Raw genomic sequence first — 12429 nt, forward strand, 5'->3', positions numbered from 1 at the left:
AAATTTGGTTCTAGGACATTTGGTTTGAGCGCAATCCTCAAACTTAGTTCAAAAAAGCCATTTAAGCCTTTTGACAGTGAGATCGACTCAATTCGGCCGAGAAATGTAATTTTGATGTTAACTCCCAAACCGCTGCGCAGAAGTCAACCAAACTTCACGCTATAGTGTATTGTATCACAATCTAGTAGTTACATTTGGAAATTTGGTTGTAGGACATTTGGTTTGAGCGCAATCCTCAAACTTAGTTAAACAAAGTCATTTAAGCCTTTTGACAGTGAGATCTACGCAACTCGGCCGAGAAATGTAATTTTGATGTTAACTCCCAAACCGCTGCGCAGAAGTCAACCAAACTTCACCCAATGGTGTATTGTATCACAATTTAGTAGTTACATTTCGAAATTTGGTTGTAGGACATTTGGTTTGAGCGCAATCCTCAAACTTAGTTCAAAAAAGCCATTTAAGCCTTTTGACAGTGAGATCTACGCAACTCGGCCGAGAAATGTAATTTTGATGTTAACTCCCAAACCGCTGCGCAGAAGTGAACCAAACTTCACCAAATAGTGTATTGTATCACAATCTAGTAGTTACATTTGGAAATTTGGTTCTAGGACATTTGGTTTGAGCGCAATCCTCAAACTTAGTTAAACAAAGTCATTTAATCCTTTTGACAGTGAGATCTACGCAACTCGGCCGAGAAATGTAATTTTGATGTTAACTCCCAAACCGCTGCGCAGAAGTCAACCAAACTTCACCCAATGGTGTATTGTATCACAATCTAGTAGTTACATTTCGAAATTTGGTTGTAGGACATTTGGTTTGAGCGCAATCCTCAAACTTAGTTCAAAAAAGCCATTTAAGCCTTTTGACAGTGAGATCTACGCAACTCGGCCGAGAAATGTAATTTTGATGTTAACTCCCAAACCGCTGCGCAGAAGTCAACCAAACTTCACTCAATAGTGTATTGTATCACAATCTAGTAGTTACATTTGGAAATTTAGTTCTAGGACAATTGGTTTGAGCGCAATCCTCAAGCTTAGTTCCAAAAAGTCATTTAAGCCTTTTGACAGTGAGATCTACGCAATTCGGCCAAGAAATGTAATTTTGATGTTAACTCCCAAACCGCTGCACAGAAGTCAACCAAACTTCACCCAATAGTGTATTGTATCATAATCTAGTAGTTATATTTGGAAATTTGGTTCTAGGACATTTGGTTTGAGCGCAATCCTCAAACTTAGTTTTAAAAAGTCATTTAAGCCTTTTGACAGTGAGATCTACGCAATTCGGCCGAGAAATGTAATTTTGATGTTAACTCCCAAACCGCTGCGCAGAAGTCAACCAAACTTCACGCTATAGTGTATTGTATCACAATCTAGTAGTTACATTTGGAAATTTGGTTCTAGGACATTTGGTTTGAGCGCAATTCTCAAACTTAGTTAAAAAAAGTCATTTAAGCCTTTTGACAGTGAGATCTACGCAACTCGGCCGAGAAATGTAATTTTGATGTTAACTCCCAAATCGCTGCGCAGAAGTCAACCAAACTTCACGCTATAGTGTATTGTATCACAATCTAGTAGTTACATTTGGAAATTTGGTTCTAGGACATTTGGTTTGAGCGCAATCATCAAACTTAATTAAAAAAGTCATTTAAGCCTTTTCACAGTGAGATCTACGCAATTCGGCCGAGAAATGTAATTTTGATGTTAACTCCCAAACCGCTGCACAGAAGTTAACCAAACTTCACCCAATAGTGTATTGTATCACAATCTAGTAGTTACATTTGGAAATTTGGTTCTAGGACATTTGGTTTGAGCGCAGTCATCAAACTTAATTAAAAAAGTCATTTAAGCCTTTTCACAGTGAGATCTACGCAATTCGGCCGAGAAATGTAATTTTGATGTTAACTCCCAAACCGCTGCGCAGAAGTGAACCAAACTTCACCCAATAGTGTATTGTATCACAATCTTGTAGTTACATTTGTAAATTTGGTTCTAGGGCATTTGGTTTGAGCGCAATCCTCAAACTTTGTTCAAAAAAGTCATTTCAGCCTTTTGACAGTGAGATCTACGCAATTCGGCCGAGAAATGTAATTTTGATGTTAACTCCCAAACCGCTGCACAGAAGTTAACCAAACTTCACCCAATAGTGTATTGTCTCACAATCTAGTAGTTACATTTGGAAATTTGGTTGTAGGACATTTGGTTTGAGCGTAATCCTCAAACCTAGTTCAAAAAAGACATTTAAGCATTTTGACAGTGAGATCTACGCAATTTGGCCGAGAAATGTAATTTTGATGTTAACTCCCAAACCGCTGCGCAGAAGTCAACCAAACTTCACCCAATAGTGTATTGTATCACAATCTAGTAGTTACATTTGGAAATTTGGTTCTAGGACAATTGGTTTGAGCGCAATCCTCAAGTTTAGTTCCAAAAAGTCATTTAAGCCTTTTGACAGTGAGATCTACGCAATTCGGCCCAGAAATGTAATTTTGATGTTAACTCCCAAACCGCTGCGCAGAAGTCAACCAAACTTCACCCAATAGTGTATTGTATCATAATCTAGTAGTTATATTTGGAAATTTGGTTCTAGGACATTTGGTTTGAGCGCAATCCTCAAACTTAGTTTAAAAAAGTCATTTAAGCCTTTTGACAGTGAGATCTACGCAATTCGGCCGAGAAATGTAATTTTGATGTTAACTCCCAAACCGCTGCGCAGAAGTCAACCAAACTTCACGCTATAGTGTATTGTATCGCAATCTAGTAGTTACATTTGGAAATTTGGTTCTAGGACATTTGGTTTGAGCGCAATTCTCAAACTTAGTTAAAAAAAGTCATTTAAGCCTTTTGACAGTGAGATCAACGCAACTCGGCCGAGAAATGTAATTTTGATGTTAACTCCCAAACCGCTGCGCAGAAGTGAACCAAACTTCACCAAATAGTGTATTGTATCACAATCTAGTAGTTACATTTGGAAATTTGGTTCTAGGACATTTGGTTTGAGCGTAATCCTCAAGCTTAGTTAAAGTCATTTAAGCCTTTTGACAGTGAGATCTACGCAACTCGGCCGAGAAATGTAATTTTGATGTTAACTCCCAAACCGCTGCACAGAAGTCAACCAAACTTCACCCAATAGTGTATTGTATCACAATCTAGTAGTTACATTTGGACATTTGGTTCTAGGACATTTGGTTTGAGCGCAATCCTCAAACTTTGTTCAAAAAAGTCATTTCAGCCTTTTGACAGTGAGATCTACGCAATTCGGCCGAGAAATGTAATTTTGATGTTAACTCCCAAACCGCTGCACAGAAGTGAACCAAACTTCACCCAATAGTGTATTGTATCACAATCTAGTAGTTACATTTGGAAATTTGGTTCTAGGACATTTGGTTTGAGCGCAATCCTCAAACTTAGTTCAAAAAAGCCATTTAAGCCTTTTGACAGTGAGATCTACGCAACTCGGCCGAGAAATGTAATTTTGATGTTAACTCGCAAACCGCTGAGCAGAAGTGAACCAAACTTCACCCAATAGTGTATTGTACCACAATCTAGTAGTTACATTTGGAAATTTGGTTCTAGGACATTTGGTTTGAGCGCAATCCTCAAACTTAGTTCAAAAAAGCCATTTAAGCCTTTTGACAGTGAGATCGACTCAATTCGGCCGAGAAATGTAATTTTGATGTTAACTCCCAAACCGCTGCGCAGAAGTCAACCAAACTTCACGCTATAGTGTATTGTATCACAATCTAGTAGTTACATTTGGAAATTTGGTTGTAGGACATTTGGTTTGAGCGCAATCCTCAAACTTAGTTAAACAAAGTCATTTAAGCCTTTTGACAGTGAGATCTACGCAACTCGGCCGAGAAATGTAATTTTGATGTTAACTCCCAAACCGCTGCGCAGAAGTCAACCAAACTTCACCCAATGGTGTATTGTATCACAATTTAGTAGTTACATTTCGAAATTTGGTTGTAGGACATTTGGTTTGAGCGCAATCCTCAAACTTAGTTCAAAAAAGCCATTTAAGCCTTTTGACAGTGAGATCTACGCAACTCGGCCGAGAAATGTAATTTTGATGTTAACTCCCAAACCGCTGCGCAGAAGTGAACCAAACTTCACCAAATAGTGTATTGTATCACAATCTAGTAGTTACATTTGGAAATTTGGTTCTAGGACATTTGGTTTGAGCGCAATCCTCAAACTTAGTTAAACAAAGTCATTTAAGCCTTTTGACAGTGAGATCTACGCAACTCGGCCGAGAAATGTAATTTTGATGTTAACTCCCAAACCGCTGCGCAGAAGTCAACCAAACTTCACCCAATGGTGTATTGTATCACAATCTAGTAGTTACATTTCGAAATTTGGTTGTAGGACATTTGGTTTGAGCGCAATCCTCAAACTTAGTTCAAAAAAGCCATTTAAGCCTTTTGACAGTGAGATCTACGCAACTCGGCCGAGAAATGTAATTTTGATGTTAACTCCCAAACCGCTGCGCAGAAGTCAACCAAACTTGACTCAATAGTGTATTGTATCACAATCTAGTAGTTACATTTGGAAATTTAGTTCTAGGACAATTGGTTTGAGCGCAATCCTCAAGCTTAGTTCCAAAAAGTCATTTAAGCCTTTTGACAGTGAGATCTACGCAATTCGGCCAAGAAATGTAATTTTGATGTTAACTCCCAAACCGCTGCACAGAAGTCAACCAAACTTCACCCAATAGTGTATTGTATCATAATCTAGTAGTTATATTTGGAAATTTGGTTCTAGGACATTTGGTTTGAGCGCAATCCTCAAACTTAGTTTTAAAAAGTCATTTAAGCCTTTTGACAGTGAGATCTACGCAATTCGGCCGAGAAATGTAATTTTGATGTTAACTCCCAAACCGCTGCGCAGAAGTCAACCAAACTTCACGCTATAGTGTATTGTATCACAATCTAGTAGTTACATTTGGAAATTTGGTTCTAGGACATTTGGTTTGAGCGCAATTCTCAAACTTAGTTAAAAAAAGTCATTTAAGCCTTTTGACAGTGAGATCTACGCAACTCGGCCGAGAAATGTAATTTTGATGTTAACTCCCAAATCGCTGCGCAGAAGTCAACCAAACTTCACGCTATAGTGTATTGTATCACAATCTAGTAGTTACATTTGGAAATTTGGTTCTAGGACATTTGGTTTGAGCGCAATCATCAAACTTAATTAAAAAAGTCATTTAAGCCTTTTCACAGTGAGATCTACGCAATTCGGCCGAGAAATGTAATTTTGATGTTAACTCCCAAACCGCTGCACAGAAGTTAACCAAACTTCACCCAATAGTGTATTGTATCACAATCTAGTAGTTACATTTGGAAATTTGGTTCTAGGACATTTGGTTTGAGCGCAGTCATCAAACTTAATTAAAAAAGTCATTTAAGCCTTTTCACAGTGAGATCTACGCAATTCGGCCGAGAAATGTAATTTTGATGTTAACTCCCAAACCGCTGCGCAGAAGTGAACCAAACTTCACCCAATAGTGTATTGTATCACAATCTTGTAGTTACATTTGGAAATTTGGTTCTAGGGCATTTGGTTTGAGCGCAATCCTCAAACTTTGTTCAAAAAAGTCATTTCAGCCTTTTGACAGTGAGATCTACGCAATTCGGCCGAGAAATGTAATTTTGATGTTAACTCCCAAACCGCTGCACAGAAGTTAACCAAACTTCACCCAATAGTGTATTGTATCACAATCTAGTAGTTACATTTGGAAATTTGGTTCTAGGACATTTGGTTTGAGCGCAATCCTAAAGCTTAGTTCCAAAAAGTCATTTAAGCATTTTGACAGTGAGATCTACACAATTCGGCCGAGAAATGTGATTTTGATGTTAACTCCCAAACCGCTGCGCAGAAGTGAACCAAACTTCACCCAATAGTGTATTGTATCACAATCTAGTAGTTACATTTGGAAATTTGGTTTTAGGACATTTGGTTTGAGCGCAATCCTCAAACTTAGTTCAAAAAAGCCATTTAAGCCTTTTGACAGTGAGATCTACGCAACTCGGCCGAGAAATGTAATTTTGATGTTAACTCCCAAACCGCTGCGCAGAAGTGAACCAAACTTCACCCAATAGTGTATTGTAACACAATCTAGTAGTTACATTTGGAAATTTGGTTCTAGGACATTTGGTTTGAGCGCAATTCTCAAACTTAGTTTAAAAAAGTCATTTAAGCCTTTTGACAGTGAGATCTACGCAACTCGGCCGAGAAATGTAATTTTGATGTTAACTCCCAAACCGCTGCGCAGAAGTGAACCAAACTTCACCCAATAGTGTATTGTATCACAATCTTGTAGTTACATTTGTAAATTTGGTTCTAGGGCATTTGGTTTGAGCGCAATCCTCAAACTTTGTTCAAAAAAGTCATTTCAGCCTTTTGACAGTGAGATCTACGCAATTCGGCCGAGAAATGTAATTTTGATGTTAACTCCCAAACCGCTGCACAGAAGTTAACCAAACTTCACCCAATAGTGTATTGTCTCACAATCTAGTAGTTACATTTGGAAATTTGGTTGTAGGACATTTGGTTTGAGCGTAATCCTCAAACCTAGTTCAAAAAAGACATTTAAGCATTTTGACAGTGAGATCTACGCAATTTGGCCGAGAAATGTAATTTTGATGTTAACTCCCAAACCGCTGCGCAGAAGTCAACCAAACTTCACCCAATAGTGTATTGTATCACAATCTAGTAGTTACATTTGGAAATTTGGTTCTAGGACAATTGGTTTGAGCGCAATCCTCAAGTTTAGTTCCAAAAAGTCATTTAAGCCTTTTGACAGTGAGATCTACGCAATTCGGCCCAGAAATGTAATTTTGATGTTAACTCCCAAACCGCTGCGCAGAAGTCAACCAAACTTCACCCAATAGTGTATTGTATCATAATCTAGTAGTTATATTTGGAAATTTGGTTCTAGGACATTTGGTTTGAGCGCAATCCTCAAACTTAGTTTAAAAAAGTCATTTAAGCCTTTTGACAGTGAGATCTACGCAATTCGGCCGAGAAATGTAATTTTGATGTTAACTCCCAAACCGCTGCGCAGAAGTCAACCAAACTTCACGCTATAGTGTATTGTATCGCAATCTAGTAGTTACATTTGGAAATTTGGTTCTAGGACATTTGGTTTGAGCGCAATTCTCAAACTTAGTTAAAAAAAGTCATTTAAGCCTTTTGACAGTGAGATCAACGCAACTCGGCCGAGAAATGTAATTTTGATGTTAACTCCCAAACCGCTGCGCAGAAGTGAACCAAACTTCACCAAATAGTGTATTGTATCACAATCTAGTAGTTACATTTGGAAATTTGGTTCTAGGACATTTGGTTTGAGCGTAATCCTCAAGCTTAGTTAAAGTCATTTAAGCCTTTTGACAGTGAGATCTACGCAACTCGGCCGAGAAATGTAATTTTGATGTTAACTCCCAAACCGCTGCACAGAAGTCAACCAAACTTCACCCAATAGTGTATTGTATCACAATCTAGTAGTTACATTTGGACATTTGGTTCTAGGACATTTGGTTTGAGCGCAATCCTCAAACTTTGTTCAAAAAAGTCATTTCAGCCTTTTGACAGTGAGATCTACGCAATTCGGCCGAGAAATGTAATTTTGATGTTAACTCCCAAACCGCTGCACAGAAGTGAACCAAACTTCACCCAATATTGTATTGTATCACAATCTAGTAGTTACATTTGGAAATTTGGTTCTAGGACATTTGGTTTGAGCGCAATCCTCAAACTTAGTTCAAAAAAGCCATTTAAGCCTTTTGACAGTGAGATCTACGCAACTCGGCCGAGAAATGTAATTTTGATGTTAACTCGCAAACCGCTGAGCAGAAGTGAACCAAACTTCACCCAATAGTGTATTGTACCACAATCTAGTAGTTACATTTGGAAATTTGGTTCTAGGACATTTGGTTTGAGCGCAATCCTCAAACTTAGTTCAAAAAAGCCATTTAAGCCTTTTGACAGTGAGATCGACTCAATTCGGCCGAGAAATGTAATTTTGATGTTAACTCCCAAACCGCTGCGCAGAAGTCAACCAAACTTCACGCTATAGTGTATTGTATCACAATCTAGTAGTTACATTTGGAAATTTGGTTGTAGGACATTTGGTTTGAGCGCAATCCTCAAACTTAGTTAAACAAAGTCATTTAAGCCTTTTGACAGTGAGATCTACGCAACTCGGCCGAGAAATGTAATTTTGATGTTAACTCCCAAACCGCTGCGCAGAAGTCAACCAAACTTCACCCAATGGTGTATTGTATCACAATTTAGTAGTTACATTTCGAAATTTGGTTGTAGGACATTTGGTTTGAGCGCAATCCTCAAACTTAGTTCAAAAAAGCCATTTAAGCCTTTTGACAGTGAGATCTACGCAACTCGGCCGAGAAATGTAATTTTTATGTTAACTCCCAAACCGCTGCGCAGAAGTGAACCAAACTTCACCAAATAGTGTATTGTATCACAATCTAGTAGTTACATTTGGAAATTTGGTTCTAGGACATTTGGTTTGAGCGTAGGTGTAACCCACGTTACTATGATAAGAGAGCACTGAACATGATTCATATGGAAATTTAGTTAGCCAGGAATTATAATAAAAAAAAATATCAACTCAAACGAAAGTTGATATAAAATTAGTGAGGAAAAAATAGGTTATTTAAAAAAAAAATAATCGTTTGATTTAATTACTTTTTAAAAGGCAACGACCTACAAGCCAATGGAAGGTTGCGATATTTCTCTCCCTTAACCAATGAGCGAGCAGGTTCTAAGCCATTGGTAGGATGACAGGAGCAAACTGGTCTTCTCTCTCTCTTTTACTTCCTCATCGCGAGCTAGTGAAGACGCAGCTTCTTTGGTTTGTCTGACAGTTACAAACATACTGCGGGAAAAAAAAAAAAACGGATTCAACTACAGTCTTTGTGCGTCACTGGAATTGTAAGTAAAATCGATTGAATCGCCACTAATTTAGTGGGGTCATATTACTGTTAATTTAATTTTTGCTGCGTCATCGCCACAATCGGCCGTTAGGAGGGCAGCTCGTGACAGCGCGGTTTGGCCAACCGTTAACTGCGTGCCGCCATCACCTTGTTCTGGTGAGTGTTTTATATGACATGTTATGAAACAAATGTATGAGTATTAATGTTAATTTAATGTTTGCTACGTCGTCATCGCAAACTGGCTGTTAGGAAGGCAGTTTGTGACAGCGCGGGTTGGCTAACAACCGTTAGCTACGTGCCCTCATCACCTTGTTCTGGTGAGTGTTTTATATGACATGTTAAGAAGCAAAAAGATGAATTTGAAGCATGATGTTAATACTAGCTTGGCCTGTTTAGGCCGGGTCTTTTATGCGGGAGTCGCCTTTCATTGAGGACATCGTGGGAGATCGCTTGTGAAGAAATTTTTTTTTCCTTTCATTTTTCCGCTCTCGACCTGTCGAGCCACAGGAGTGGTTGTCGAAGGAGGGACCGGTGGCGAGCTAACCCAATTTTCGAACCTGAACTGGACACTTTTTTTGTTTCAGCTGGGAATCTGGTAGGAACTTTCCATAATACTCAACAGTGATTTACATGTGAGCTCACATAGCGTTTTGGGACTGGAATAATACGTTGAAGGGAAAACACTAAGTGCACTTAGTAAAGTTAGGGGGTGTAAAGTAACAGTTTTTTGGATAATTTGAGCATTTGTTTCATGCAGTTAACTTTTCTTTTCAATGTACATATTGTAAATAGTTTAATATTTTTGTTTTTTATTACACACAAAAACCCCACAATTATCTGTGTCTTGAGTTTTATTTGCTTCTGCCGGGTGCACGCTGTCTCCTGTGAGTCGAGTCTAGCTTCTGATGCACTGGTCCAATAAATAAACACGTTATAATCAGACAACGTAAAGCGATACAAGGTAAACTTTGTCAGTTGTTAACCACCGGGTTACAAATTTTGGCGAGCTAGCCAGGAGCCAGCAGTGTGAAATAGCAGAAGCAAAGAAAACATTTGTGAACTTCTACATTCGTTGTTTCCATAAAAAAAAAAAAATGGATATAATTGACAAAGCTAAAATAGATGTTTCTAGCGCCGTTATAGTTAGTGGCTTACCCCAACTTAGCCTTGTTAACGAACTAAAAGAACAGTTAACTTTGTATGGCTCCATTAAACGAGTGTTGCCAGTCGATGATGAAAAATCTGAATTACATCAGCAATTGATCATAGAATTTTCGCATAACTCCGCAGTGAAAGCTTTAACGCCGTTGTTGCCATTAGAATGCCCCAGTGTCACCGATCCAAATGAAGTATTTATTGTGCGTGCCTTAGCTACAGTGTATAAACCCATGGCTAGAAGTGTTACAGAGAATTATCTTGAGGAATTGAAGTTGATTGCTGAAAACAGTGGAAAGTCGGTGCATGAAATGCTTCAAGAGGAATTTATGCAAATGAGTATAGCGGGACTTGTGAATTTACCATACCAGAAGAAGGATGTGACGTTTGAAGTTGATCCACATCAGAGGAAAGGGGCACAAACCGCACCGATTTCTTCTCTCCTGCTTGAACCTATTTCACCTGAATTGAGTCGAAGTTTACCAGCATTGCACCCACCGTCTCCTCCACTGCGGCGTGCACAATGCTCAGTGGTGACCAGCCCTGCGACAGTTCCAGGATCTTTGGCAGAATCATGGGAGCGTGACCAGCAGCTGAAGTTAAATTTGTCGCCAAGTCAATCTGTGGAGTCTTCCTGTCGTCGAAATCAGGATCAAAATGCTGACAAAATAAACACCCCATTTCTCTCGAGAGATGATGTAAACCCTTCCATGGTGCAGAAAGTGGTTGTCGAACACTTTGTGAGAACAAATGAAATGACAAGCAGCACGGGAAGTTCCTCCCTTCGTATTCGACCCTTTTCTGGCCGGCTTCCTCGGCCCAACAGTGAGTTGGACTATGAAACTTGGCGGACACATGTTGATGTGCTACTGAATGATCCCTCCATGTCCGATTCATATCGGACACGCAAGATTTTGGACAGTTTGCTACCCCCAGCTGCTGAGGTTATCCAACATGTCAGCCCACTTGCCTTGCCACTAGAGTACCTTCAACTGCTGGATTCTGTTTTTGGATCAGTGGAAGATGGAGATGAACTGCTGGCCAAGTTCATGGGGACATTGCAGAATCATGATGAAAAGTCTTCAGAGTACCTCATTAGACTACAAGGAATATTGAATGCTGTGATCAGAAGAGGGGGGCTTTTGGAAAGTGAGCGGAATCGGTACCTTCTAAAGCAATTTTGCCGAGGTTGTTGGAGTAATGGACTCATTAATGATCTCCAACTAGAGCAGAAGAAATGTAAGCCCCCAAGTTTTGCCGAACTGGTGCTGCTCATAAGGTCAGAAGAGGACAAGCAAGCTGCAAAAGAGAGCCGTATGCGAAAACATTTGGGCCAGCACAAACAGGGGTCATCTGCTGTTAAGTTGCGAACCACCTCACATCAAGTATCCGTTGGAGATCATGAAACATCAAAGGAAGAAGTGAGTGAATTGAGGATGCTTAAAGCCCAGTTGGAACAATTGCGCTCACAGATGGCTGTCACACACACTGCACCCCACAGTAATATCCAGTGGAATTCTTCAGGGGTGAATGAAGTTGAAGAGTTGAAAAGACAAGTTGTTGATGTTCAAGCCCAAGTCGCCAAGACAAGAATATTGAGCCCCAAAGTCCAGCAGGATGACCCGCTTATGTTGGAAATGAAGGCTTTGAGAGATCAGCTTGCCACACTTAAAAGCCAAATTGCTATTTTGCAAAATCAAAATAAACCAATGACATCTTTCACTAAAGAAAATATAACAACCAGAGAGAATGGGAGACAACAAACAAATAGAAATGTGGGTGCACAAGTACATGACCGGCCTAAGCCGTATTATTGTTTCCGCTGTGGAGAAGACGGACATTTAGCAAAGGGGTGTGAACGAGAACCAAACACTCTTCTCGTTGAAGAAAAACGACAGATCCTAAGAGAAAAACAGCGACGTTGGGATCAGCAGCATGACATTTTGAATACTCAGCAGTTAAACTAGAAGTAGTCTCTGTTGCTGGGCGGACAGAGGCTACTAAGGTAATTGGGAGGGAAAATCCTCGGCAGCCCATGGATGTGGTCTATGATCAATCCAACTCCATCAAGCAGGTTCCCCAATTGCTTTCTAGTCTAGTTGGGACTAAATGCACAGCCCAAGTTTGCATTGAAGGCCATTACATTAATTGCCTCATGGACACTGGTTCACAGGTGACTACCATCCCCCAGTCAATGTACCAGAGCAGTTTGTCTCACCTCACCTTACATTGCCTAAACGAATTGCTTGATTTTGAGTTGGAGGTAGAAGGTGCTAATGGGCAAGCAGTACCTTATTTGGGGTTTATAGATGTAACAATAG

General features: G+C 39.6%; 1 long non-coding RNA gene across 1 annotated transcript; it reads left to right on the forward strand.

Annotated features, from left to right (window-relative positions):
- Window positions 1-8845: 8845 nt before the first annotated feature.
- On the forward strand, window positions 8846-9722 carry LOC130913875 (uncharacterized). The gene is made up of 4 exons (XR_009062822.1): window positions 8846-8951; window positions 9045-9109; window positions 9203-9270; window positions 9350-9722. It is a non-coding gene; the product is annotated as an uncharacterized LOC130913875 (long non-coding RNA).
- Window positions 9723-12429: the final 2707 nt, after the last annotated feature.

The sequence above is a fragment of the Corythoichthys intestinalis genome, chromosome 3 (assembly GCF_030265065.1).
Source record: "Corythoichthys intestinalis isolate RoL2023-P3 chromosome 3, ASM3026506v1, whole genome shotgun sequence".
In the NCBI taxonomy this organism is placed as follows: domain Eukaryota; kingdom Metazoa; phylum Chordata; class Actinopteri; order Syngnathiformes; family Syngnathidae; genus Corythoichthys; species Corythoichthys intestinalis.